Source organism: Helicoverpa armigera, chromosome 2 (genome assembly GCF_030705265.1).
Source record: "Helicoverpa armigera isolate CAAS_96S chromosome 2, ASM3070526v1, whole genome shotgun sequence".
Lineage (NCBI taxonomy): Eukaryota > Metazoa > Arthropoda > Insecta > Lepidoptera > Noctuidae > Helicoverpa > Helicoverpa armigera.
In genome coordinates, this window is record NC_087121.1 from 664,025 (window position 1) to 691,168 (window position 27,144).

Below are 27,144 nucleotides of genomic sequence, written 5' to 3' on the forward strand. Positions count from 1 at the left end.
ACACATTCTTATTTACACAAATATGTATCTACTTTTTAGGTACGTTAAGAACTGAAAATTTAATTTACGCAGGTAAGATTGAAAACCCAATTACATTGAATTATTTTGGCGAACGTGCGTTAATCTTTTGTGCGGATATTAATTTGAGTTAGTCAAAGAGGAAATTAATTATCATTAATGTACTCAGAGTCATATTTGTGAATATTCTGGCAGGCGTCAAGTGTGGCCTATTTATGTTAGTCTTGTTTCGCGTTTAATTGTAATTTGTGGGTACCTAGTTGTTAATTTGTTGACTGCTGAAGGTTTAAAGGTGAAACTGTTAATTAACTTGAATTTCTAGGCTCAATCTTTTAGTTGAGCAAAGCATTTATTTTGTAGTTTAGTTCATTAATTTTCTGAGGCCAACATTTTGGATGGCTATTAGTAGTAACATGGATACTTATGAAATCATTAACCAGCTAATCTTAGTACAAAGTGCATATTATTTATGCTTTATGCTCATACGAGTATAGCTTAAACAAGTGTAGATAACTAACTGGCACATTGTATCGGGCTGCAATCATACGTTCATTATTAGTGAACTACATAACATATAGCATGAGTATATGTTCAGCATCGCTCGCAGTGCAGCACGAGGCTAACTACCAGCAGGCGCCGATTGATTGGAGTGCGCCAGAATGTAATCTGTTGCAGGCAGCGCCAAGTGCAATCATACGTTCATTATTCAGTAAACCACATATACGTTACTAAGATACTGTCTTCAGGCAATGATCAAGACACAATATATTTCTGGTATAAGGTATGCAAGCAGAACTTTTTTATTTAAGCCTAAGCCTTTTCATAATCTATGCTAATATTATAAAGCTGAAGAGGTTGTTTGTTTGTTTATTTGAACGCGCTCATCTCAGAAACTACTGGTCCGATTTGAAAAATTCTTTCAGTGTTAGATAGTCCATTTATCGAGGAAGGTTATAGGCTACTTTTTATCCGGGTTCGTGCAGAGGTTTCCACGGGATGCGGGTGAAACCGCTGGCAGGAGCTAGTATATTATAACGGGTCATCCTAAATAATTAATAGCTTGTTACATAATTGGTCACTTGTCTACTGACCAGTGACCAACCGAGCAATCATGGCTTAATAAACCTGACTAACTGTTACTTAACCACGAACTACACACTCGCACTACAACCCTTAACGGTTCTCTTACTTCAAATCATAACAACCTAAACAAACAAATAATAATGTAAATAAAGCCATTAACCTCATAACGCTAATAAATTGTTTTCCAAGGTAATTTGGTTGCATTAACTATGAACACTAAATACTCAGTTACGTTAAAAGCTTAATGAGCGACCATTTCATGGTGGCACACGCGAAATGTCAATAACAAAGTATAACGGAACTTTTAATAAATAATAACCGGTAAAAAGAGTGAAGAAATAAAGATTGTAAAGGGTTAAACTTTGTGAAAATATCTGTTGCTCAATTATGATGCTCTGACATTTACCTATGTGATCACCATTTTGTCAGTATCTTGAATGAACTGTCAATAAAGCAATGTGTGTTATTAAACTGTCAAAATAAGGGTTTTATTATGATCTCTTTAACAGTAAATAACTCAAGGGTATACAAATAAAAAAAAAGGATTTAATAAACATCTCAAAACAATTTGCTTCCCAAAAATCTTACAACAAACCATGACCCAAAACATCGAGCATCCTTTACACAGCCGAAACAAAAGAAAACTAAAAATAATCAGTTTTATTTGCCTCAAACAACGAACATAATTAGAGAGCCGAGCTAAAAAAGGCAAAACAGACTCAGCCGGGTCTATTCTCATCAGAGTTTCATTGCAAACGTTTACAATTTCCATTAGAAACCCTCTCAGGCCAAATAAGATTTGTAAGTAGTAAACTCATTAGGAACAGGCTCTGTCTGCCAGTCACTAGGAAATGAATTTGGTCTCTTACCTAATTCATTTACCTAGATGCCTTTTGCCGTGATATGTACAATTTCATACCGTTGAGAAGTATTTCTTAATAAGAATAAACATAAGTCCAGTTCTATACAACGCGTGGTAACTCCGTCATCTCCCGTGCCTTTTTCCCAACTATGTTGGGGTCAGCTTCCATTCTAACCGGATGTAGCTGAGTACCAGTGTTTTACAAGGAGCGACTGCCTATCAAAACTCTCTTACCCAGTTACTTGGGCAACCCAATACCCCTTGGTAAGACTGGTGGCTGGCTTGCTTCCGTCAATCATCGGTATTTTGGTGGAAGTCCTAACAAAACTTGACAGCTCAATTTATGCATGTTGCGTCAGTTTCAATTGCAAACAACCGACGTTTTACTATTGTGCATGTCAAGTTTGAAATTGTGTAACTTTCAATCAATCAGTCAGTTATACTAACTACTGTTCGAGAGTTATATTTTAGCTAGTTTCCTAACGAGTTACGTGCAATTTTATAAGCAGTACTTTAGTGCAAAATTGTGATCGTGTATTACGTATTTATTAGCAAGTTTCCTCAGCTTTATTTATTAGTCAAAAGGCTTTGCTATAACGTTGTCCAAGACTTTAATATTGGCAGGATTTTGTTCGTCATTAGCATGCTTATTAACGAGAGGAGCTCGTCGGGAGTTTGGCAGTTTCTAATTTACTTTTTTGCCAAAATCCGGGCAAGTTGGAGTTTCTTCAGGGTCCGGATAAAGCGGCCGGTATTATGATAATTGTTGGAGTTTTGAAGGATCGGTTTCGAGATAAATTGACGGTATTAACATGTTTTATTATTCAGCTTGGTAAGTGACAATAATGTATGCATTCTCTGAGGTTTTTAAATCAAGGATGATATTAATAAGCAATAAATTAGTAGAATGCGGTCTTCAATCGAAGACATTTAGATTGCATTTATTTACGTGCATTTGTCGCTTCTAAACTCATACATTAAATATTTGAGCACGCTTTATTTTACATAACTTTTCAACACTTTCAACTATTCTGTTTTCGAGTCTAAATAATAATTCAAAGCCTACATTTTTGCCTAGTTTCTGGTCACAGACCACCCATTCTTCATATAAGTCAAAATCACTTTCGTTTTAACGCCCCGTTAATTATATTTTCACTTGTTAATGATGTTATTCACTCGTACAAGCCGTAATTACTTAGCATCGCACCTACGTTCTCAATACCTACACATCAGCAATTAGCAAGTCCGGTATCAGATGTAAATTCCCATTCGGTCTGTTTATGCAGTGTTTGGCGTCTGCTTTGCCTACCCATTAATTTTACAGCCAATATACAGTATCGAGCTTCATAATACTGGCGGTAATTAAGCTAACTGTGTATGCTGAAATTAGTTGCAGAGATATTTTGGAAAATAGGTGTTGGTTTGTTAAGGCTGATCTGGGTATTATCCGTTATTTAGCTACGTGTAAATAATTTGGGTTTTGAATTTTGCCATTTAGCCCTTAATTAAAAAATCTGATATATTTGGTATAAACATAGTTATAGAGCAGCAAATAACTAACAATAGATTTTTTTTACATCCCGTAATCTGACCCAAATTCTATCCAACCGCAGTCATTTAACCGAATACCCTTTGATATCGCTCCATTTTTGCTGGCTACCACTATTATGACACTCAAATTAACTGCGCAGCGAATCTATTCACAGCCAAAACCGCATCGCTTTACAAAAAACGAAATTCTCATTTAATGCATTATTGAAGATCAGAACCAAATTACAACTCGAAATTACATATTTAGATAAAAGATTCAATTTTAGCTCGACCTTAGACATGACATTAGCATATTTTTCTCATTGGAAAAGGCTAAACTTTTCACTAAACAGACCAACATTTACATATTTAAATTGTTTTTTCTTGTAAACGATATTTCGTGAGGCGTAAATCTTGATGGGACAATGGTGGAAAATAAAAGATTTGTTGAAACGGTCACTTGGACTCGGCGAGAGGTCAATGTTTTTCATTCCAAGGGCGAAAATGATACCTCCTTTGTCCGAGGGACTGGAAGATAAGCTAGCGGCGTATTGGGACTCTCCAAGCGCTGTTGTCATTGTGTTATGAAACGTCCTGAAATATATCTTGAGACATAGTGTAAGATTAGATAAGTTTGGTTAGGCTATTATGATTTATAAACTGGTTTCTACCACGCACGCCTATTGGGAACCACCCCGGACAGATAAATATGAACAGTAATGTGTATACTACCTCGTCTATTTAGTCTATGTTATACATAGATAGTTATACGACCTGTCTTGTTTTAATTACTATACGCACCAGTTCTGATACTCCATAGAATTAATCCTCAATCTGCAAATCAAACCTCACGGGTAATAAAGGCGTTTACATATTACACCTCAGTGCCGTAGCTTCACTAATCCCCCTTTTATTTTCTATCGTTCCATGGGGCTTTACGCACTCAGAGTTGACGTCGGCACCGTACTCAAACGTAGGTACAAGTTTAGTTGAAAAAACACCGCAGGGCCGTAATGTGTAAACGCCCTAACTCCCACTTCCCACCTCAAAACCAACGAGTCAGTAATCTCGCAGGCCCATCTTTTGTTCCTTTCTAGGTTATCATGTTCCCGGATAATCCGTACACCCGGCTTCATTTACTTTAGAGCTTAAATTTTTCGTAATTCCTTTACCAAAGTAAGCATACGAAAATAATCCCTATGTAGCCAGACTACCTAAATAAAAACTGCCAGTGTAAACCTGAATGTTCAAAGCAGAGTTTAAAACTTTTGATTAATTTATTTTCGGATGTTTTTGTGAATGTTTCGTGAGGTCACGTCTAGTTGTGTTTAGTTTCAACATCGATAGGTCCAGCATATAAAATTGGGTAATGGTTGATTTGGAATTAGTTATCTATGTTTTAAAATTTTTACACTATCGTTATTTTATACCTTAGGTATATTTACTGTAATCAAATTCTATGAAATGAAGCAGCTATGTACTCACTGTTATGGTGTTGCTATACGCGTACATAAAGGTCCATACATAGGGTATAATGCACTTTCCCGGAACGATTAGGCCGTGACCACATCGATTCCGACAAAGTGGGTTAATTGATTTTAGAGACCCATTAATATACTCGTAGGTTTCCTCACATGTAGGCATACCGTGCTAAAAGGTTTACTTATATGAAATCGGGTCAAAGACGTTTATTAACGCAAGTATCACATAGTTACACAGGGTAAGTTTAATGCAACTGTGGCAATTAACGGCTTTTCAGAACTGGATTAAAAAGCATCGTCGAAAAAAAATCTGTATGTATCTGTATGTATAATGTCTTTTACGGCCAAACTACTGAACCAGTTATAATAAAAACCCATAAGCCTAAACTTTATTTCTAAACTAAAAACTAAACAACCAATCTCCTTGAAATATATTCCCAATCAAAATTCGAGTGTCAAAAATGTCACGGAGTGTTGTAAATTTACAAAATCCAATATGGCGGAAGTGTGACGTATCAGATTGGAGTGATCGATGTGTAGCTATGAAATGGGAACGCAAACATACGCCGCACCCTAATAGAGTAGGCTGTTTGGATATTTTGCCTTTAGATATTGTGGTTAGAATAAAATTGTGACAAACTACAACCTGCTGGGTAATAGCCTTTTAACATTGAGGGATTTTCAGAATGGAAAAACTGCACGTACGAGTACATACACCGAGTGGTGAGCTGAAAAACCGAGCCGAAAATCCACCAGTGTGAAAAGGATGTAAGATTATGACCGAAAGTTCTTTTTTTACTGCGTAGAACTCATCTATGAAAAGCTCCATACACATATTGTTTTAACTAATTTGGTAACTACTGAATTTTAAAGAGAAAACAACCATTATTCTAAAAAATAATCAGGATTATCAAGTCACCTTGGCTTTCTGCAAACGAACTATTACTGGGCTATAAAACTGAGAACACAAGATTCCTTACATGCCAAAGGCTTTAAAAATGGATAGTGCTTAGTTGTCTTCAGCGAGAACCTCATAAAACGCCTATAAACTTCAAGGAAACTACGGATAAATTGAAACAGCTGTTCTTCGGTTTTCAGCTTTATAGACCTGGATAAAGAAGGACCAAGTTCACTAACAATATAAACGTCAGTTTGAACCAACTGAAAAAAAAGAGGTTCTCAGTTTGGTGTATGTATGTTTGTGTGAGGTTATCCCGCATTGTACTGAACTGATTAGTTTTCAGCAGGTATTTGTCAGACTTAGGAGAAGGTTTTTGGTGTATTTAGTAAGTTTTCTTTTAATTGAAATGTCTAATGGATGTAACTAAGTTTATTTCGCCACCGACTTCTAGGCCGATGAACCTAAGAATAGTTTATTTTTTTGCTTTTCAGTGTTTTTGGGAGTCGGTTTTATTTTTTAAACGGTTTTATTTGTAAAAAGTTTTTTATTTTTAGCTTTTCAGTGACAAGCATAGTTGTCACTATCCGCATAAGTGGAAAGTTGTCATCAATACGAACAATATAAGCCCAAACACGTGGTAGTTTACATATTCAATTGGCGAGTTCCCTCGACCTTCGCTGGTCTCCATCATCAGGCCAGCTTCAAACCTTCACTGTTGCAAAGGTCTCGTCAATACGAACAAAATAACACACAATACACATTCATTGTTCAAGTTCCCTCGACCTTCTCTGGTCTTCATCATCAGGTCAGCTCCAAACCTTCACCATTGCATACGCCTTAGTGTCAAGTTTTTAACCTACGTATGCCTACATTTTTCGAAAGTTGCCCTCGATTACTCAGGGTTTCCATCATCAGACCATCCATTCCATTCCATCAATGACCTGGTGACTATGGGACCACCTGGGAGTTAAACCCTAGCGGTCCAGGCGACTCCGAGTAATCGGTGAACATATATAAAAAAAAAAAGATCCCGATGAATTGAGAGCTTCCTCCTTTTTGAGAAGTCGGTTAATAAGAAATAAATTTATGCTGTCCGTGAATTTTTCTTTTTTCTGATCATGTTTTTTACTTCAATTGAATAACAATATTACTCTAGACATGATTATAATATTCCATATTCTCACAATGTTGAGGAAAAACCACAAAGAGAATTATTTACATAATTATTATATTGCTTCTTATTCACACCAGTAAATACATATCAATATTGGAAACACGTGTATTTGCTTATTATAATTTACAAACCATAAGGAAAATAACAAAAAAATATACATTGCCTATTTAATAAGATTCTCCTAATAATACAATACTAAAATTATCCGATAGTTTGTGAGGACGTATGTATGTTAGCTACTCTTTCACGCAAAAACTACCGGATGGATTTCGATGAAACTTGGTACTAATAGCTTATAATATATCCGAATTACATATACAAAGTCTTTTTTTTTTAATCCATATGCGGGAAGGAGATCTCTCAAGACACGAGTGGAACCGCGTGCCGAAGCCAGTAGGACATAGGTACTTGAATATAATATTCCATTTAGTCAATATGATCTTCAGAATAAACCTATTAGACGTAGCTTCGGCATCGGCTAAGTTTTAATTAGGTCAACAATGGCGGCCTGTCAAACCCATTCAGTGCATAATGAAGTGCAAATTAAAGTTACCTTTTGTTCCGATAACATTAAACTATGTATTAGTTTCAGAGATAATATGATGACAGTTTTTAATGGTTTATAATGTACTAGCTTCCGCCAGCGGCTTCGCTCGCGTAGAGTTTGGTTATATCGCATTTCCAAAAGAACTCTTCAAAAGTCCGGGATAAAAACTATCCTATGTTCTTTCTCAATGTCAACTCTATCTCTGTACCAAATTTTATTCAGTTCAGTGGTTTAGATGTGAAAGCGTAACAGACAGACAGACAGACAGAGTTACTTTCTCATTTATAATATTAGTAGGGATGATGGTGGACAGAGTGAATGGTTAGATAATTTTGTCAACCGTCCAGGATTTTCTAAACTATGCAGGAGTCCTTTTGTATGACTAATGTACAAGTCAAACTGCTCTTTGGAACCCATTGAAGAAACCTCAAAAAAGCAGCGTTAGTCTTTCAAAGCCATTTTCAAGTCAAATAAATAACTTTTGCAGAGACATTTAATCCGGACGCTTGAAACATTTTTTAGGAAAATCCAGTATCTAGGTACAATAAATACAAAATTTCCCATCTCCACAATTTGGGAGGAACAGTTTCAATAATTCCTTTACCCGGCAGAATCTAATTTAGCCAGCTCTAAACACTTGTTCCACAAAACTTTATCTCTTTTGGCTAGAATCAAAGTAGCAATTCTCTTTCCCGACAGTTTGCATCGGCGTTGGATTTGTCGTCGAAAATTCCATTAAGCGCTGTAGCGCTGTACCGCTGAAGCGCTGTGTAAAGTGTTAAATTCGATAAAACCGCTTTCATGGCGCTGCGACACGGGACTACGTATGTATGCTGTTGTGGGGAAGTCGTTTTGTATCTACCTACTCGTTTGTAGGTATTTGAATAGTGTATTATGTGACGTGTTAAAGGACTGAAAATTGCAGTTTTAATGGGTTTTAAATCTATCTGCATTGACTTCTTGCAACTTTACCTATTCAAACTACATACTTTGTTATTAATAGCCTTCCCTTCTCAGGTTTAAATCTATCTTTTGTGAATAAAGTTCAACTGTTTCGGCATTTAAGCGCTGAAAACTGACAATAGACTTCCAAAATCATTGTTAAGTTATGCATCTTTGCTATCCAATAGAAAAAACTGTCAGCATCAAACATCTGAGCAAAGAACTAGAAGTAATGAATGCGTGTAAAAACGTAGAAAAACTACAGGTTTACCTTCTTCTTATCTCCCATCGTCCCACGACAAGGCAAAGACCTCTTTTACTCAACATCCTAAAGATGACCTTTAGACATTAAAAGCTGAATACTGCTTGATTAAATTGACTTAGCCGTGATTAGTAATTAGTTAATTAGGAGTACATGAATGAAAAGGTTACGCTGAATAGGCTTGGATAGGCTTTGCGTGACTTACTTTAGTACAGTCAGAATAGTATGTTATATATATGTCGTAGCCATATCGTAGAATTGACCACTTCATGAAAAACTCGAGCATTTCATGAAATGGTCGCGTTTCATGAAATTTTCACGTTAATTTGACCAGATCGTTAAATCGTCAACATTTCTCGATTTTGTCATCCATGTCTGGCCTTATGGTAAAATAGGGTGGGTATCCATAAAATATTTAATATAAATCCAAAATATTTTGGGTTGGGGGAAACTCGCGTAGACCCATTGGAGTTTAATTTAATGAAATCTGGTAGTTGTGAAATTTTTCACAGCTCAAAATTGTCAGGAGGCAAAAAAACTTAGGTTTTTTTCAAAACTTCAATTGCAAATATTAAGAGTAAGAACTTGTTCATAGTCCTTTATGTCCGATATACATTATTATTTAAATAAAAAAGGAACTTTAGTAACATTTTAGGAATCTTAAAATAGAACACACGTAATCTAAAATGACGTGACCTGTAGGTTCACTGCCTAGTTGGTCTAGCAATCGCAAGCGCAGCTGCTGAGCACGAGGTCTCGGGTTCGATTCCCGGGTCGGGCCGATATCGCTTTGTGGGTTTTAGAGACTTTCATGAAACAGCCCACAGCCTGGAAGTTGGTGATTATGCATCGGAGAGCACGTAAATGTCGGCCCTACGCCTGATCTCCTTCCGGTCGTGTTGGATTGCCGTCCCATCCATGCCCATGCCGTGTCAGGTTCTGGGAGTTAGGGAGTGCACCTGTGTCTGCGCAAATGCTCGTGCACTATAGGTAATATGTCCTGCGCAGCTGGCTGATCTCCTTTAAATGGGAACAGCCGCCGTGGCCGAAATCGGCCGTGGACACCATTATAAAGGGTATCTTTTATGTGTCCAACAGTTTTATGAACTTCCTTTAATATTTCAAAATACTTCTCCATTGGAATTATACGGATGGTAGGATCGTCGACATTTTTTTTTATATATTTTCCATAACGTCATATTTTGACAGTCAGTAATAGTCCATGGAATTCTTTCGCGTGGTCACCCTACTGTTCTTGATTTGTTTTATAACCTAATAAATAATAAAACGTTATTATAATTCTCCAATGTAGAATTATATCAGATACATAAAAACACGATGATGTTTGCTAGTATGGATTTTTAAATATACCAAGTAAATGATGATGTTATTCAAAATTTTTCGCTGCGAGAATTGTCATTGTAGTCAACGGCCGCCATCTTCAAACATAAACAAAGCGCTGGCAGCGCCCCTAGGGGCGCATTTACAAAACTATTTTACGATGTGATCAATTAATTTTGACCATTTCATGAAGAAGCCGAGTTTTCAGTTGCACATATCGAGAAACGATTTCTCATCATTGATTTGCCCAAGCCACATCATGATGTGGCCAATAGACAGTGAGACATTTCATGAAACGCGACTATTTCATGAAATGGTCAAATCTTTTCATGAAGTGGTCAAGTCTACGATAAGGCCACCACATATACATTTACCAATCTCCGAGTGTAGACGCAACTACTTACTATGTACTAGGGCAGCATAACTTACAAGAGATACCAATCACCGAGTATAAATGCTACTGCTCATCATATTCCACGATATCATAAAATATAGCATATTTATACATATATAAATATGCTATATTTTATGTCATGTCATAATATTTCATGTCGAATGTTTAGTAAGAGCTATGGTACCAGGGCATCATAAATGAACAGTTGGTCGTTGATGTATGTTTTGGAAACAATTGATCAATGTGGGATGTTATCGCTAGCTAGCTACGGATTGCGTTGATTGATTAATTTCAATAGGAAATATCTAGGTTTATTCTTTCAGGAAGATTTTCAGGTTAGCCATTGCTAATATTTTAGAAGTCTTTTTTTTCTACAATGCTTATGAAACGGCAGAAATGAAATTAACAGCCAAGAAATTAAATTCATATGAAATGTTTCGTTAAGAGTTTAAATAATCTGACTGTTATTCGAAAATAGAGACATTGTTATCCAAATATTCGAGAATAACGCATGTAAATAAGTAACTAGAGTCTATCATTTGTAGGAAAGAAAACCCTCAGTGGCCAAACTGACAATAAATTAAAAACCCCGATAATTGTTAATACCTTTGAGGCTAACCTCTGTTTATAAATAGTGCACAGCCCGTGCCGTGTCATACAGCCGACGTCTCGAGTAGATCTGTCGGAACTGTCCAACTGCCTGTGTTTACAATATGCAAATGTTTTGTGCTCGACTTTGTGTGCACGTGTTTACTTTGTGACTTTATATTGGTTTAACATGTTTATTTGTTAGTCTCCTTCTATGAATATATGCCTAAGTATTGCAGCAATGAACGATAAGTGCATTTAAACATCGTGGAAGGTCAAAGTCAAGAGGCGAAGAGGTCCTAGTGGAAGATGTTCAGGAATTGATACTCGATAGATGGAAATGGATTAAGCTGCTATGATAGGAAAGTCAATTTTTTATCTATTAAAAATTACGCTATTACCAATAGTGCTTAAATTACAGAATATACCCAGAGACATATCAAATAATTGAATGTAGGCATATTTTTACTGAAGGATTGTTAAAACAAGACATAGACTAAAACATTATATAAAATATTAAAGTACTTAGAAAAACAAAGTAAAACTCAAAAATCACGCATCAGCGACTTCTTTGTAAAGGCAGACATTTTTAAATGTTACAAAAGTAAAAAATACCCGTTTAACGTTAAGAGGACGAATTGGAATTTTTGGCGCCAAGGATGTCAATTTTTCTCAGTAAATACAAAACGGATCAAAATACAACTTGGTTACCTGAAAGTTCATGATATAAGCCTTATTTTGTTAGTTGTAGAAACATGATTAGGTAACTTTTATAACAGAGAAAAATATATCAAACATACCTCTTTTTAAAAAGAGATTCACATATTATGGGCAAACGGGACCGATTTAAGCCTCTTAACTTTTTTAGTAGTTGAGTATATACATACTCTTTAAAATGGTAGTAGGAATTTTTATTAAATTATCATTTCTAAATATTAAAATTACAAAACCATTTTGTCGCTTACGACTTTTAGTTATAAGCTAGCGCGCGTATTGTTATCCTCGCCCCGCTCAGACGCTCCGACCCCTTTTGGCGCCTTAGATGCGCGTGCCGGTTATGGAATTATTGTTGACCACTTCCTCGCCTTAACATTAAAACAGTTTTACATGCAACATAAGCAGTTAAAACGGCCCAGTGGTTCCGAATTACTCGCTCCGGACAAAAAAACCAAATGACTTTTGCTTTTAAAAATCCCTTTGTCTAGATTTAATTCTCTCTCGGCTTTTAACGAAACCCTTAAAAGTTCGCAAAGAATTATATGGTTAGGTACTACTAATATTTTATCTAGCCGAAATGTTCTATTGTCATTTTGATGTAAAAGCACTTTATTTTTTATACCCTAAATATTTAAAAATGGTTTTATAACTTTTTTCTTACTAATATTTTACTAATACCTTTGACTAAGCAAGGTATTTTTAATTAATACCGGTTAGTAGTCATTTTTTTCGTAATTTGTCAAAACGCCGTTGTCATATCATTATCGTTATCTTGGACATCATTTCAGGCAGTAATTAATACTTAATAGGTACAAAGCTGGGGTTTGCCTTGATTTTATTCACCACTAAAACTTAGAATCTCGTTGTTGCCTGGTAACTAACTAGTAATGGCATATTTTTGTTATTTCTCTACTATTGTTCGCAAGGTCACAGTTATTACACGAAGGGTTTCTCTCCAAGACGAAAACTCGACCTTCACAGACCCAAGATTTTTGTAACATCATTTGACGTCCATTATTTAAATTTTAACGTCTAAGCTGTGACACCTTTACACTTCTACCTGAGTATTGTTACAGGGACACTGAAAAGAAAATGCCTGAAAGGATGGACAATATTTTGTCTAACATTTTTTGTTATTTCTGCACGTTGTATTTTATTTTTGAGAAGGTATTCACTGTTAAGGTGGTGCGAAAAACTAACGAGGTACAAGATTTGAGCTATATTTTTTTACGAATTTAATGAAATATTATTATGTTTTAGGAAGCATGAAAGTCCACCTCGACTCTAAGAACACTCGTGCTGTTTGTGTGTCCTAAATACAGGGAAACAAAATCACGGCCATATAATAGTTGACTATTAGGTAATATCCCGATCCAGTACTTGAAGCAGCTTATTGATTCAGAATTTCCAGCATTCCCATCATTTGATCTTTCAAACAATAATCCTATTATGCGAAGAACAAAAGTCGTACTAAAGTTCTGTTTCAAATCAAAATAAAATAGAATACTTCAAAAGATGCCTGAACGTCGAAGATAGCGACAGATTTGTTTTAATATAACCCTCCTCTGACCCACTATTGGTTCCCAAAGGACCAATATTTCCCTAGAATTTGATTTGGAAGCTGTAATTGAAATAACTTCACGTTGGACCGGGTTCAACTGAATATTTCAGCTTGTATTTATTGTTCGTGGTTTCTATTGAATTGTGTTTGAATGTTTCTGTAGGAGCTCGGTTTAATCTCATCCTGTAATCTTCACTGTTTTTGATGACGTGACACAGAATGTCTTCCCATTTTATTCCCAACCCACGCTCTTGTAATTTCTATATCCTGTAATAATCTTTGACTTTTTGGTTACAACCTAACGTGCAAAAAAGTTAAGCCCTAGACAAATGAACATCATCAGTTAAGATGAGAACAACAACAAAACCTAAGCTAACAAACATTGCAGTCCCTAAACATATAGACAGAATTACAGAACAAAAACTGTTGGAACGCATTCACTTTATGTTGTCAGAGAGCATAGATTAAATCAACACTTCCAATTTTTTTTAGTGTACACTATGTTGAATGACAAGATAAGTAAGCAGCAATATCCCTAAATAGCATACACAGGACATCTCAACAAAAGATTCCGAGGAATTGAGAACTTTCTTTTTGGAAATTCGGTTAAAAAAAACGCTTTCCTGTTAATAAAGTCATATTTTCAAGTTAAAAAAATCGACAACAGCAAATACAGCTTTAGAAAACAGCATTTAGAAAACAAATTGCGCGAAAAATATTTAACCCTTGGCGTGTCGCTCTGACGTGTGGCGTCACGGGCTAATCTTCCGACGTGTCTGTCACGTGTCGCGTCACACTGACACGGCTTGTCATGCGTGTTGCGGCAGACAGGTGCGTTTGTAGTAATGAAATCGGAATATCGATGTAAAGGGTGAATTGTGGGGAGTAGGAGTAAGTCCGGAATGTTCATGTGTTTTCATGAAGTGAAATTTCTAAGAGATAACATCGAAGTACCTACAGATGAAACTAATTGCCTCGTCTTCAGGTTTACACAGAGTAAAGTAGGTAGGTACCTGTATATTAGAAGAAATTCAGTGTACGATGTAAAAGCAAACCCTAAGTGGTTTCATCTGCCTAGCCTTTTCCCAAAGAGGTTACAAAGGTTTTCCCAAAAAACCATAAGTAGTTTATATGCTGTATTTTATATTAATGTCATTTATTTCCTATTTATGTATTATATCCATTCCTAGCAACTTTTCCATCAAAATACCACCAGAATACACAACCCAACCAGAATATCGGGCTACGATAACCCACATACATAAACCGTTACCCCTGATTGGGCGTCAGTAATTGGTCGGAATTCCGTCCGACACGACCGACGCGCGTCGTACGTGCGTCAATCAAGCGATGCGTTGTGACGTCACCGATAGCGACTGTTAATGGAATTAGTAATTTGTAGGTATTAGTGGAATGGTTAAAGTATGATAATGTTGTGTCATTGATGGATTGGCTATGGTGTTGTATGGGGTTAATTATTCCTATATGTTTATACTAAGTGATTACACATTTGTGTTATGGTAGCCTGCTTGCAGCATGTGGGCTAATTGCGTGTTTATATGCTGTCTTTAAATTTCTTTAAGAGTGCACTGCAAACAAATTGTCGGCTGAAGTATGGGCCGATGTTTGGAGGTTGGAAAAAAAATATTTTAAGAAATCGTGACTTTAATCAAAGTTTTTATTCGGTCTAATACTGGCTAGCTGCCTAATCGAACGATTGTACGTAGGTATGTGCTTACTAACATTTTCATACTAATTTATGAGTTCAAAAGAAGAATCGGTCGACTAAAAGTGCTGTACTCTAAATATAATTAATTTTAATATTTGTCTAACCTCTTTATTCGCAAATGAATATTATAATACCAATAATACTTTAAGCAATTTCTATTTTAAATTGGGTTTTACAATAAAAGGTATAATTAAAAATTTACTAGTTCAGTTAGATTAATTTTACTGAAATTCTACTATTAAATATATTTGATATTTCTATTTCGATATGCTGTATGAAACTTATGATAAGTTTGTAAAATATTCATATTGTATGATTATTTTAATGGATTAATCGGCTTTTATGATCCAATCATTTTAGCTTGTAAATATTTCAGTGGCGTTTCTAGTGAAGTATTAGTTCATAAAAATACTGTAAAAAATATATATCAATATCAAAATATTACTATTTTCAAATGCACATTTACTTTATTCGTTACAAATATTAGTGTTGCATTTTTCATTTTATTTCGACGTCTGTCAATATGAAACATTTCACACGCTAAATTGACGTATATTTTAATAACATTTTGTTAAAAAGCTAATGTGTACATATTTCTATTAATATATCTGCGTATTGGAATTTGACTAGAAATAAACCTTCTCGCCACGTAAACTTTACGTCATCTGAACACTGAGAGATTGTTTTAACCAGGCTCTTTTGACGATTAGATCCGAAATTAAAAAATACTTCAGAACAATACAACCTAACGACATTTTGCAGAAATGCAATCATTCAAATATTTTTTTATTGCCAAGCAATCAATCAAATCACTTCCACGTACAATACTAGGTGTATTGTTGTAGCTACCTAGTAGAGACAAATCCATTAGTCATTAATAATGGCAATAGTATTAAACCATAGCCGTGACATAATACCCCATCATTACGCCATAATGCGTATGTAATCGCGTTTCTAATCGGCCGCAATCAGCCGTGAGTATCGGCCATTAATTATTGCTATGATCTGCTCTGACGTATTGGCTGTAAGATTTTATTGCTGCTTATGTATTCGAATATTGTAATTAGGTATATTGTCGAGATAATGTAGATGAGGGTAAGAAGAATCATCAGGGTCCCGATTCTCCTAAGTGAATAATGTCAAAATCGAATAGAAATCGAATCGCAATATGATCGTAATAGCAGTTTTAACCATATCGGGCATTCTGCTAATAATAAAAGACCAATCGTATTCGATTGACATTTGATTGGTGTGCGATTGGTCTGCTATTTTGATGATTTTGGTCTATACGGTAGTTTGCTGTACAATCATTTTGCAATCGTAAATCATTTGTAGACAAAATGATTCATTATTGAATGACAGAAAAGGATAAAAACGTTTATTTCAAAGAAAAAATAGCGGAATGCCACATACGCTTCAATCGTAATCGAGTCGGGATTGGATCTCAGTCGAATCGAGTCGAACGTCAATCGAATGGCGCTTAAGTAAAATTAGGAGAATCGGGCCCCTGATAGCAAGTCAAAAGAGATTCGACTTAAAACTCTTACTGGTAATAAATTCAATACTAATCTTCGCTGAATTACTTGATAGACCAAGGCTGTAAAAGGAAATAGCAGAAATATGAACAGGCTTTGATAACAGTCTATGACACAAGAAACAGTTACAGTTTAAAATAAATTATATTTGGCTTTTAGATATAATAGGTTAATGCTAAATTTTAAAAATCATATGCAAAAAGCTCTTCAATAATCATAATCACAAATAACATTTTAAAGAAAACATATTTTGAAGTTACATAATGCATACTTTAATAAATTACTTGTAATTCTTACATCTCTAAAAATAATAACGCAAAAAATGCTAATGTATTGCGTGATTACACGAAAATATTTTTCTTAGCTATCAGCAAAAACTACACAGACACATGTAATGATAGTTCATGATGTGGTAAAAATATACCATTAGTCTATTCACTATTCACTATTCAAAGGTAAGTAGAAGATTATTTCTGATTATAGAACACTGTGAGTATTCTTAATAATTTATCTCCTGAACACTCTCTCTCAACTCTTCAAATTCTCCTGATACTAATATCCACTAGAGAATTTGGTATGAATGCATCGCTCTTAGTAGACACTACATCATAATAATGTAAATAAGAGCTAATTTAATACAGCTGCTACTAAACTAGAAGTTTATAAAAGCATCAAAAATTAAAACCAAATTGGATGGTAACGAGGTAGGAAGCTAAGTATACTCGACATAGTTAGCGTAATGTTTCATCGTATTAATTTACATTTCTTCTAAGTCTTGAGCCGCGCCGGGAGCTTTCTCAGCTAAAACTTCAAGTACTTTGTAATAAGTATAACTAGCCATAAAAATAAGCAAGAATTTTCTCGTGTTCTTGCAAAGAAAATAAACTAAAAGTGTTATGCACCTTGGTAGAGGTTCTGTTTATTCTGAGGTGGAAACTATTGAAAATAATGAGCTAATTCTATAGCTATTACAATATATTTTTATGCTATTGAAGTCGTGACCAGAAGGGATCTAGGTACTTCTCGGAACTAGATGGGGACAAAAATTAACGTAGACTTTTCGTGGTTCTAAGCTAACCTTCCCATCATTTGCAGCTATTGGTTAAGTATTTTTTTGTAACTAACACGACTTTTATAATTGCATGTGTATATTTTTTTGGTATAGCGTAAAAAAATACAAAAATAATGAATACGATCTCGCATTGAAATTCGACTGGATTTACGTCCGATTTGCCAACTTTTGAAATCTCTTTGAGCGTGGCGTAATAAAATGTTTGCCTACATTTTTCAGTATTTCATTTTTTGAATAATTGATACTTTTATTTTTATTAAATATGTAACTTCATCTCTTGAAAATACGGTCAGTGATTACTATAATTGCTAAAAACCTCCAAGATGTTAGTTTTCGTTAAGTTAATTGTGAACGGTTTGCAGTGGTAGCTAAAATAAATAAATTCACGTTTAATTTTTAGGGTATTCAATTACTGTTGCGGTTCTCGATTGTTCGAAAGAGTTACCGCGGCCCTGGTACACAAAGGTAAACATCAAAAAAATCAAAAAAAAAGGTTGAAAAAAATGCTTAGTTTCTAATCCACCATGTCAATTTTGATGGGGACAAGCTATCCAAGAACTGTTACCATTTCAAATGCTGATCATATCTCAGACACTTTAGTTATTACTGAGAAAGACTGAAAAATAATTTAGTGTGTGCTATATTTTCCCGTCTATACACTGTCGTAACTCCAGCGAATACAAAAATGTGATAAATTGTTCTCTGAGGAATATATACACGTGCGTCCAACATATAGTATGTTATGTTTGGTACAAATTGGAACATACACAACCCTTTCAGTATCAAGCAAGCGGTAAATAGCAAGTTACTTTCAAATTACATTTTTTTGAAATCCTATATGAAAATCCTTTTGAATACAACTGCCACCAATATAACATTCATACCACTACAAAAATTCACGGTAACGATATTATATACCAACATTGCAACCATTTTTATTTAATAAAACTTGTTTTTTTTTGCTATTTTTATCGCAACTTTTTCCGATAAATATTCCCTTTTAAAATTTTTCTGTTATAAAATATTTCATGGCTACAAATGAAATACCATAAAAAAATAACTCGGCGAAAAACCTTATTCACGTCACACGACAGTTCATTCCAAAAACACAGCATTTGAAACGAGCGTCTATCACATTTTTTTATTCAAAAATTTCCAGCGAGTCCCCAAAACGACAAATCCGTAATTTAACAAATTCGCTGGTCCCCTATTTGTTGGGCTTACTACACCCGTGTCGGGTTTCTTAATCCGGCCTGGGCCATTTATCACCTTTTTAGTGTTCCGCACCGAATTGTGGAATGGTGGCCACATAGAACTGCCACTGGGTACAGCCTAAACAGATGGGCTTTTGTGATAGATGCTGCACACTCGCAAATTAAATGTTGGGGATGTATTGCTCGTAGAGTCCTTTGTAAACGTCTAATATCAAATGGTTTGATATCATTATTTATATGAAATGTCAAATAGTGAATGAACAGGATACATTTAAGTGAACTTTGTCCATCTTGAAAGCACATACAGTAGGAATAGTAGGTACACAGAAGAAAATTGGCATAATTAAAACTAAGAGATAAATATGTAGTCAGTATTGTTTAGGTAGATCTCACAACTTGCAGCTTTTTTATGTCTTACGAATAAAGGTTACAACAATCATATCAGAAAGTCTTATTTTTACTGACATTTGGCTGAAGGACTGTCGACTACACAATATTGGAATACTGTAGATATTACCATACATACATACATGAAAATATGTACACACAATCACTATTGGCAGAAATCTGACTAAAGAGGATTCAGTGAAGTGAAACATTATTTCTATACTAAGACTACCATAATTTCTGGTAAAGGATGGACTGTCCCAAAAATATAATGTTAAAACTTCTGTGAATTTTGTCTCTCATTCATCACATTTGTTTTACCAGATTTATTTTAGTACCACATAAGCTTTAGTAATCCATTCATCTGAACCGAAAACTACTCAAAAAAGGCAAATAAATTAATCAATTTTCGGCTTCTACTCTGCTTAGCACAAAATCAAACTTTTCTTCTAACATGATGAGCAAAATACAACATGCTAAAGCAGGGAACTTGGGCAGTAAGCAGATAGCGTAAAAAGTGATTATAAGAACCAGACTGTCCTTTTTTTTTGAACAACTAGAATCAAACTTAGTTATCTAGACACACGGCAGTGTGTCCGCCAAGTTCGAGCAAAAAAAGCGACACACCGGCCGTGGGTTATATTACACGAACCATTTCGGGCCAAATTCGACCCCCCTGTAACTCAAAATCTATTTTATTTACGCATATCAAATTTCTAGTATCTATTGAGACCCCCTCACTTATCTAAAATACAAAATTTCATTAATATACCTATTGTAGGTCTTGAGATATTGACGTCAGAAAATAGCTATTTTTACTTTACACTCACTGACTGACTGATTCACTGACTCACTCATCAAAAACCTAAACCACTTCCAATGGTCGTATTGACTTGAAATTTGGCATGGAGGTAGGTCTTTATGTCAAGGTAAAGGGAAAAATCTGAAAATGGCCAAGTGTGAGTCGGTTTCAAAATAATGAAGGTGTTTTATACCCGGTGTAAATTTATACCCCTAAGGAACTAAAACGAACTAAATTTATCTATATTTATATAATATATCTTCGAATGGTACAAAGATTTGTATTTAGTCAAAGTAAAGTAAAAATCTGAAAACGGCCAAGTGTGAATCACTTTCGAAAATAACGAATGTGTAACTTTGATCCACGAACATAATATATGATAACATGTCATGTCAGTCAGTTAGTTAATCTAGTTCATTTCTTTGTAAGAAACATAGTGCATATTAAAAAATCTAAAAGATACTATAAATGAGACATTTCTTTAACTAAATTCATCATAAGAAAAAAATAAAATAAACAACCTTACAAAAATAAATGAAATCCCACCCAAAACAAAAATGTGAAAGACTGCCAAGTTCGATAATATGGGACTGCTTCGCCTATAAAAGAAGTGAGATCTGAATATGTACCAAGTTCCATACACATACCTCAGTTAAAAATAGTTACTTTTTAATGATGATTACTTGGCAAGTTTTAATAGAAAATTAAATACTTGATTCAATGCGTTTAGTAGGTTTATAACAAGGTGTATGAAAACTTGCCAAGTAACATCATTAAAAAGTAACTATTTTTAACTGAGGTATGTGTATGGAACTTGGTACATATTCAGATCTCACTTCTTTTATAGGCGAAGCAGTCCCATATTATCGAACTTGGCAGTCTTTCACATTTTTGTTTTGGGTGGGATATTTTTAACGTTCATAAGTGCTTGTAAAGGTCTTAATGAAATAAATGATTTGATTGATTGAACATAAACAATATATTTACTGTCCTATTTCTGTCCTGTATAATGGTCACCCTAGAATATCCCAATCACGTGAACCCGTTCTTCATAGTTATGACAGTGGAACATATTAGTATTCCTCCCGAGTAACTCCTCGATGAAAAATCTATTTTATTTTCCAAACCTACTACTATTTACTGCTTCCAAGAATCTTAAGATAAAATATGCTGGAGTTAGTGTTCGGTTCACTGGTTAAATATTTGGTTATTTTTTATTATGTTGGTGGTTAAATGTCAAGATGAAATTATCGGAAAGCACGTTAAATTGGTGGGTCCTGGCTATCACTTAAACATTTTTGAGTCGTTATGGGTAGTCAGAAGCGATTCATGTTTAACACTGGTACTCAGGTGTATCTGATTAGACTTGAAGCCAACGAAAAAACAGGGATGGTCTTTTTCACAGGAACAGACAAAAATAGTATTAAATTATTTTATCTCCTATGTTAAATTGAGCTTAGTTTCAAGAGCTAAGTACGTAACATATCTGAAATATTCAGACCCAGTCATACGGCTATAAATAGTGGGTCAGGTATAAAAAGGATGGTTATAAACATAGACCCAGTAGTTTGCTATTTCATCAGTATAATCTGGATTATCACTGTTCTCAATTATACTGAATGCTTTGCGAACTATCTGAGTACGGGTGTTCACACAAAATATGTATTTTATACGAGTTTCATTTAGTCATATTTTTATGTCTATATATTACAAGTATTGAAAATTCTTTACCCTATTTGGTCTCTTTCAATTTCAACTTGATAACTGTAAACTTATCTGTAATACTTCAGGAATCATTTGTGTCAATTTTCAGGAATAATTTGTCAAAAACTAACTGCAGTGCCCTAATCACTGACCGACTTACACTTCTTCAATCACATTTGATATTGTAACCCAAACGTACCCAGGAACCATAATATTGCCAAGATAAATTACATCACAATAGGAAACAATAGACATCAAGCACAAAGATAAAGCCAAGAATAATTAATAATAATTAAAACCGGCCTCATACACCCGAACCTTAACAAAAACTGCCTGATATTACAATATTCTTCTCTTAACTACTCATTTAACGCGAATCAATTAAAAGTCGTAATTAAAAAGTCGTCGTTAAGTCGCGGGGGTCTGTAACAGCGAAAAATGCTCCCTTTCATAATAATAAAATGTTATGAGTCCGTCCGTCTGTCTGTAAAACTGTTTAGGACCTATCAAACTTGTGCAATAGCATTGACATTTTACTTCGAGCCATTTGACATTTCTGAAATGGCTGAAAATTTTTAATGTTTGGTAGCGGAAATTGTAACTGTGAAAATGAATGTTTTATAACAGAAAAAATATAGGTACATTGGTACAGATATTAAATTTCATGTAATATTGAAAATTGTGTAATAATAAAATTCGTGAAACCCGCTTTTTGCTACCCTGGCATAAAAGCAATCTGAGAGCTTCATTTTATATCTGCGATCCTGCAAACTATATTATTAAAACTTCGATATACAAAACATTTCATTGAAAGCCCATTGCATTTATTAATATCAGCCATGCGACGATGGTCCCGGTTTTGGGCAGCCTGCATCCTCTGTCCGCTATCTTTTACAAATCTTTGGATTTCGGCTAGAAAACATCCTACACTATGTTTCCCCAAACTTTCTCTTGTTTCAAAGACCATCAAAAATCGTCAGTCCACAAAAACCGACCACAAAGCACCTTAGGCTATAACAATTAATTAAACAATTATGATCGTATCATTTGCGTACATAAGCGGATGACCACATTACCACATTCACTAACTAATTACAACCAATGACACCATTTGATTCCGAATCAATTGCACATGAATATTGAATTAATTTTAATCTATATCTGCGCAGTTTGGACTGAAAGCGATGGAAAAATAACTGTATCACATCTCGTTGAGTTTTAATGGAATTGATCTCTGTTTAATGTGTCAACTTTTGTAAATATTAAATAACATTTTATTTACAGATACTTTTATTCATACATTTTTATTTACATGTGACCAGTTAACTGGTTTCTCGTTAAACATGCAATTTTTCTCCATTAAACTCACTGTATATCTGTGTATATGGGATAAGCAATCACGTTAAAACTACTGAACCGATAAATATGAGATTTACTACAGAGACGGGTACCCAGGACATGGATATAGGCTACCATTTATCCAGGTGCTGTAAGTAGTTATCCCGGGATTCTGATTCACTAAAGTCAATATGTCATTGTTTCGACTGTGCTAATATCATCATCCTCATCCTCCGAGCCTTTTCCCAATCACGTTGGGGTCGGCTTCCAGTCTAACCGGATTCAGCTGAGTACCAGTGCTTTACAAGAAGCGACTGCCTATCTGACCTCCTCAACCCAGTAACCCGGGTAACCCGATACCCCTTGGTTAGACTGGTGTCAGACTTACTGGCTTCTGACTACCCGTAACGACTGCCAAGGATGTTCACTGACAGCTGGGACCTACAGTTTAACGTGCCATCCGAAACACAGTCAATGGTGTCTAAGATATACTTAGATAGTACATACAAACTTAGAAAAGTTGCATTGGCACTTGCCTGACCTGGGATCGACCCCGCGCCCTCATACTTGAGGTTGGTCCTTTACCCACTAGGCCACCACGACTTCGACTGTGCTAATAAATCAACATTAATCTTAACATTACAAATGAATATCCTATATCATAACTTGCGACCAGTATAATTAATACCGATTAATTTAATTACTAATTAATACCGATTAATTAATTTAATTTAATTTTATTAGTTCTCAGTTACATTAGGCATGATTCGCCTCCAGTTGTAAGCAGACTATCAGATGTCACGGCTCAAGAGTCAATCTGAGCTATTGTCCTTTGTGGAGACACTGACCATCTCGACATACAAGTCAATGCCTCTGAGAATTACTAAGTAGATTAGTACTTAGATAATAAGTACGTTTGTAAATATAAACACCGATAAATAAAGGCCATTAAAAATTGCGATGTCGTTAAGCAAAAATGCTCTTCGCATTAAACTTTTTTATCGCCGAAATAATTTCAACACCACTAAAAGAAATTGAACGTAAGAACAGATTAAACTTTATCGACTTCACAATATCTTCATTCATCATAAACAGGCAGAAAAATGCGTAACTTAAAAATTCTGCGCATTTTAAATTCTGAAAGTCATTAAAAGTTTAAGATGGGCGGAGCCGCGGGTGAAGTACTAGCGACCAATATAACAGATATTGCGGTCGGTAATCCGGTTGATTCCAGTTATTACCAGAGCGATATTACTGGTTCCAACCGGCTTCAACCTGATATTAAATTAACACCCGGATACTGATGGTGGCGGAGATTTGTCTTTTACAAAGTTTCGATTATTTTGAAGCTGGGTAAGGAAAAAGTTGAGTTTAATAATTATTTCATTTTCTTTCTAACATAAAAAAATCCTTTCTATTTATGAACTAGCATTACTCAAAATAAGGACTAAAGCTAAAGTAAGACGGCGTATTAAGGTCATGCTAAGAACCAACACTATTTAAGAAGCTAAGTAAGTAAGACCTAAATATTCCAACTTTTTATTTGTGTAGGACTGAAACCTTTCAAATCCTTCTGTTTATCCTTTCCAAGGTGTTTACTGTTTACAAAATAAAAAATATACAGTACAAAAATCATTGACAATACACAAGACAAATAATCATAAAATTTAAAACTTTTTTATACATTTCTCGGAGTAACTAAACGTAGATTTACGAGGGGAGCGTTTCGACAGCGTCCAGTGAGAGGAAAAAACAGCAATAAGGAAACAAAACAGACTGAAATAAAACGTTATTGCGTGACGTCATTTATTTTATTGTTATACACGCTTGTAAATTATCTCCCTACAGACATTTTTCAGTAGATTATGAAGGGAAAATTTCATGGGAAATGGGAAAAATACCGCCTAGCACGTGTACAGCGTTAAATTATCATCACAATCAGTGTACTTAGTCTTTGTAATTTCTCTACCTTTTACTTATCCTTCTTATTTTTTTAAATTTATTAAAATAGGACAAAGCCGCTGAATAGGGTAGTGTCCAGGGTCGAAATAATGAAATAATATTTAGTCCGCTTTTTAGATAATCAAAAAATATTGGATACGTATTTTTTCTTTTTTTAATTAAACAAACACTTCAAAAATTAGGAGTGGGGGCCTTTTACGTCACAGTGTCCTGAAAATTGTAGCAACTTGTGACGTCACACTCAACTTTAACACGCTATATCTTAACAGTTCTGATCCAATTTAAAAAAGAAAAAATACGTATCGCTTAATTTTGGACAATCTACAAGACGGACTAATTATTATTTTTTAGGAAACTAGCCTATTTGTTTGTATATGATACAATGTTTATACATACATATATGGTAATGTGTGTATTCTCTACTAATGTCCGCATTGGAATCGGTTCTGAAATGCAAAATAACCTAGAACAAATAATTGACGATCCCCATACTGAACATAAATACAATTCCTATAGCAATAAATATCTGCGTTAATGTCATAAACTTGAAAGTTTATGTAAATATTAATCGTTTACTCAAGAACTACCGAACGAATTTTTAACAATATTTTCACACTGGCGGATTTTCTGAGTGGCAAAACCGAGAGACCCTTCCTACCTTCTTGCCCTTATTCCTTCCTACCTATCCAGGTTCTATTACAATAACATGCATCCGATCCGTGCACCAGAGAGCACGTAAATGTCGGTCCTGCGCCTGTCTCTTTCCGGTCGTGTCGGATTGCCGTCCCATCGTGTTATGAGAGTGAAGGAATAGGGAGTGTACCTGTATCTGCAAATGCTCGTGCACTATAATAATTATGTCCTGCGCAGCTGGCTGATCTCCTTACATGAGAACAGCCGCCGTGGCCGAAATTGGCCGTGGACGCCATTACAATAACATGAGCAGCCACATGTGAAACTGCAGAGAACAGCTAGTAATACAAAACCAGCTATGTCACCCCAAGTCCTAAAGATGTCGCCCACACAAATGTAAAACAGTATGCTTCGAATTGACTGGCTGACGTCATCAGCTGAATGGCCGACACATTCCTCGGCAATCATACGCCGAGATCGCTCGCTATTGGAATAATACGTGTTTCCATTGCACTGGGGAATTCAGTGCTAATAATAGTATGTAGATTTTTCACGCTCGACTTAAAGTGTGGAGTATTTTTTAATATTTTTGCTGTTTGATTTTCAACATTATTTTTATACTATTGTTGGATATTTTATGTTATGGTAAATCTTTTTAGTTTGTTTATCAGCTAGTTGCAATATACCATGAATTCTTTTCAATCCGACAATTATTTTTGTTCTTGTGAGTAGAACACAATATGGTATATTTTATATTACATTTTCTTATTCACTGATACAAAATTAAACAAGAATCATTGTCCCTTTCATAGAACGTTATCAGAACACATTAATGTCAATTAGAGCAACAAGTCACGTTCACCAAGGTGTTTGAACCTAAACCTCGCGATATTAAGTAAAAGCCGAAACAAAGCATAACGCTTTTACTTAAAACTCATAAAAATTATTAGCGCCATTATAACCATTTGGCTTCTAAGTTATGAGCCCTAAAAAATATATTAATTGCTTAATTAGGTTTTACAGCTTTCTTATTTGGGCATAACGGTAAATTAAGTATTTTAATTCCGCTCATTTTTTTACTGTAGCGATTCAGTGTAAACCCCGTACCTTGGTTGATTAACTGACTATCAAAGACTTGTAAATCTTGTTAAAATTATGATAAGAAAGTCAAACCGCTTTATGTACTTTCTGAGGCCCGGGAGGAGTCTCAACCCAGTAGACTGGTGTCCATATTTACCTCGGCAAGCCAAATATCTAATTTTGTTAAACATCATATTACACACTAAAACACCTGTCAAACCATCAAATATTTTATAAGTGTCATCATATAAACTATCATATCATCAGTGTCATCATGAAAACCGTAT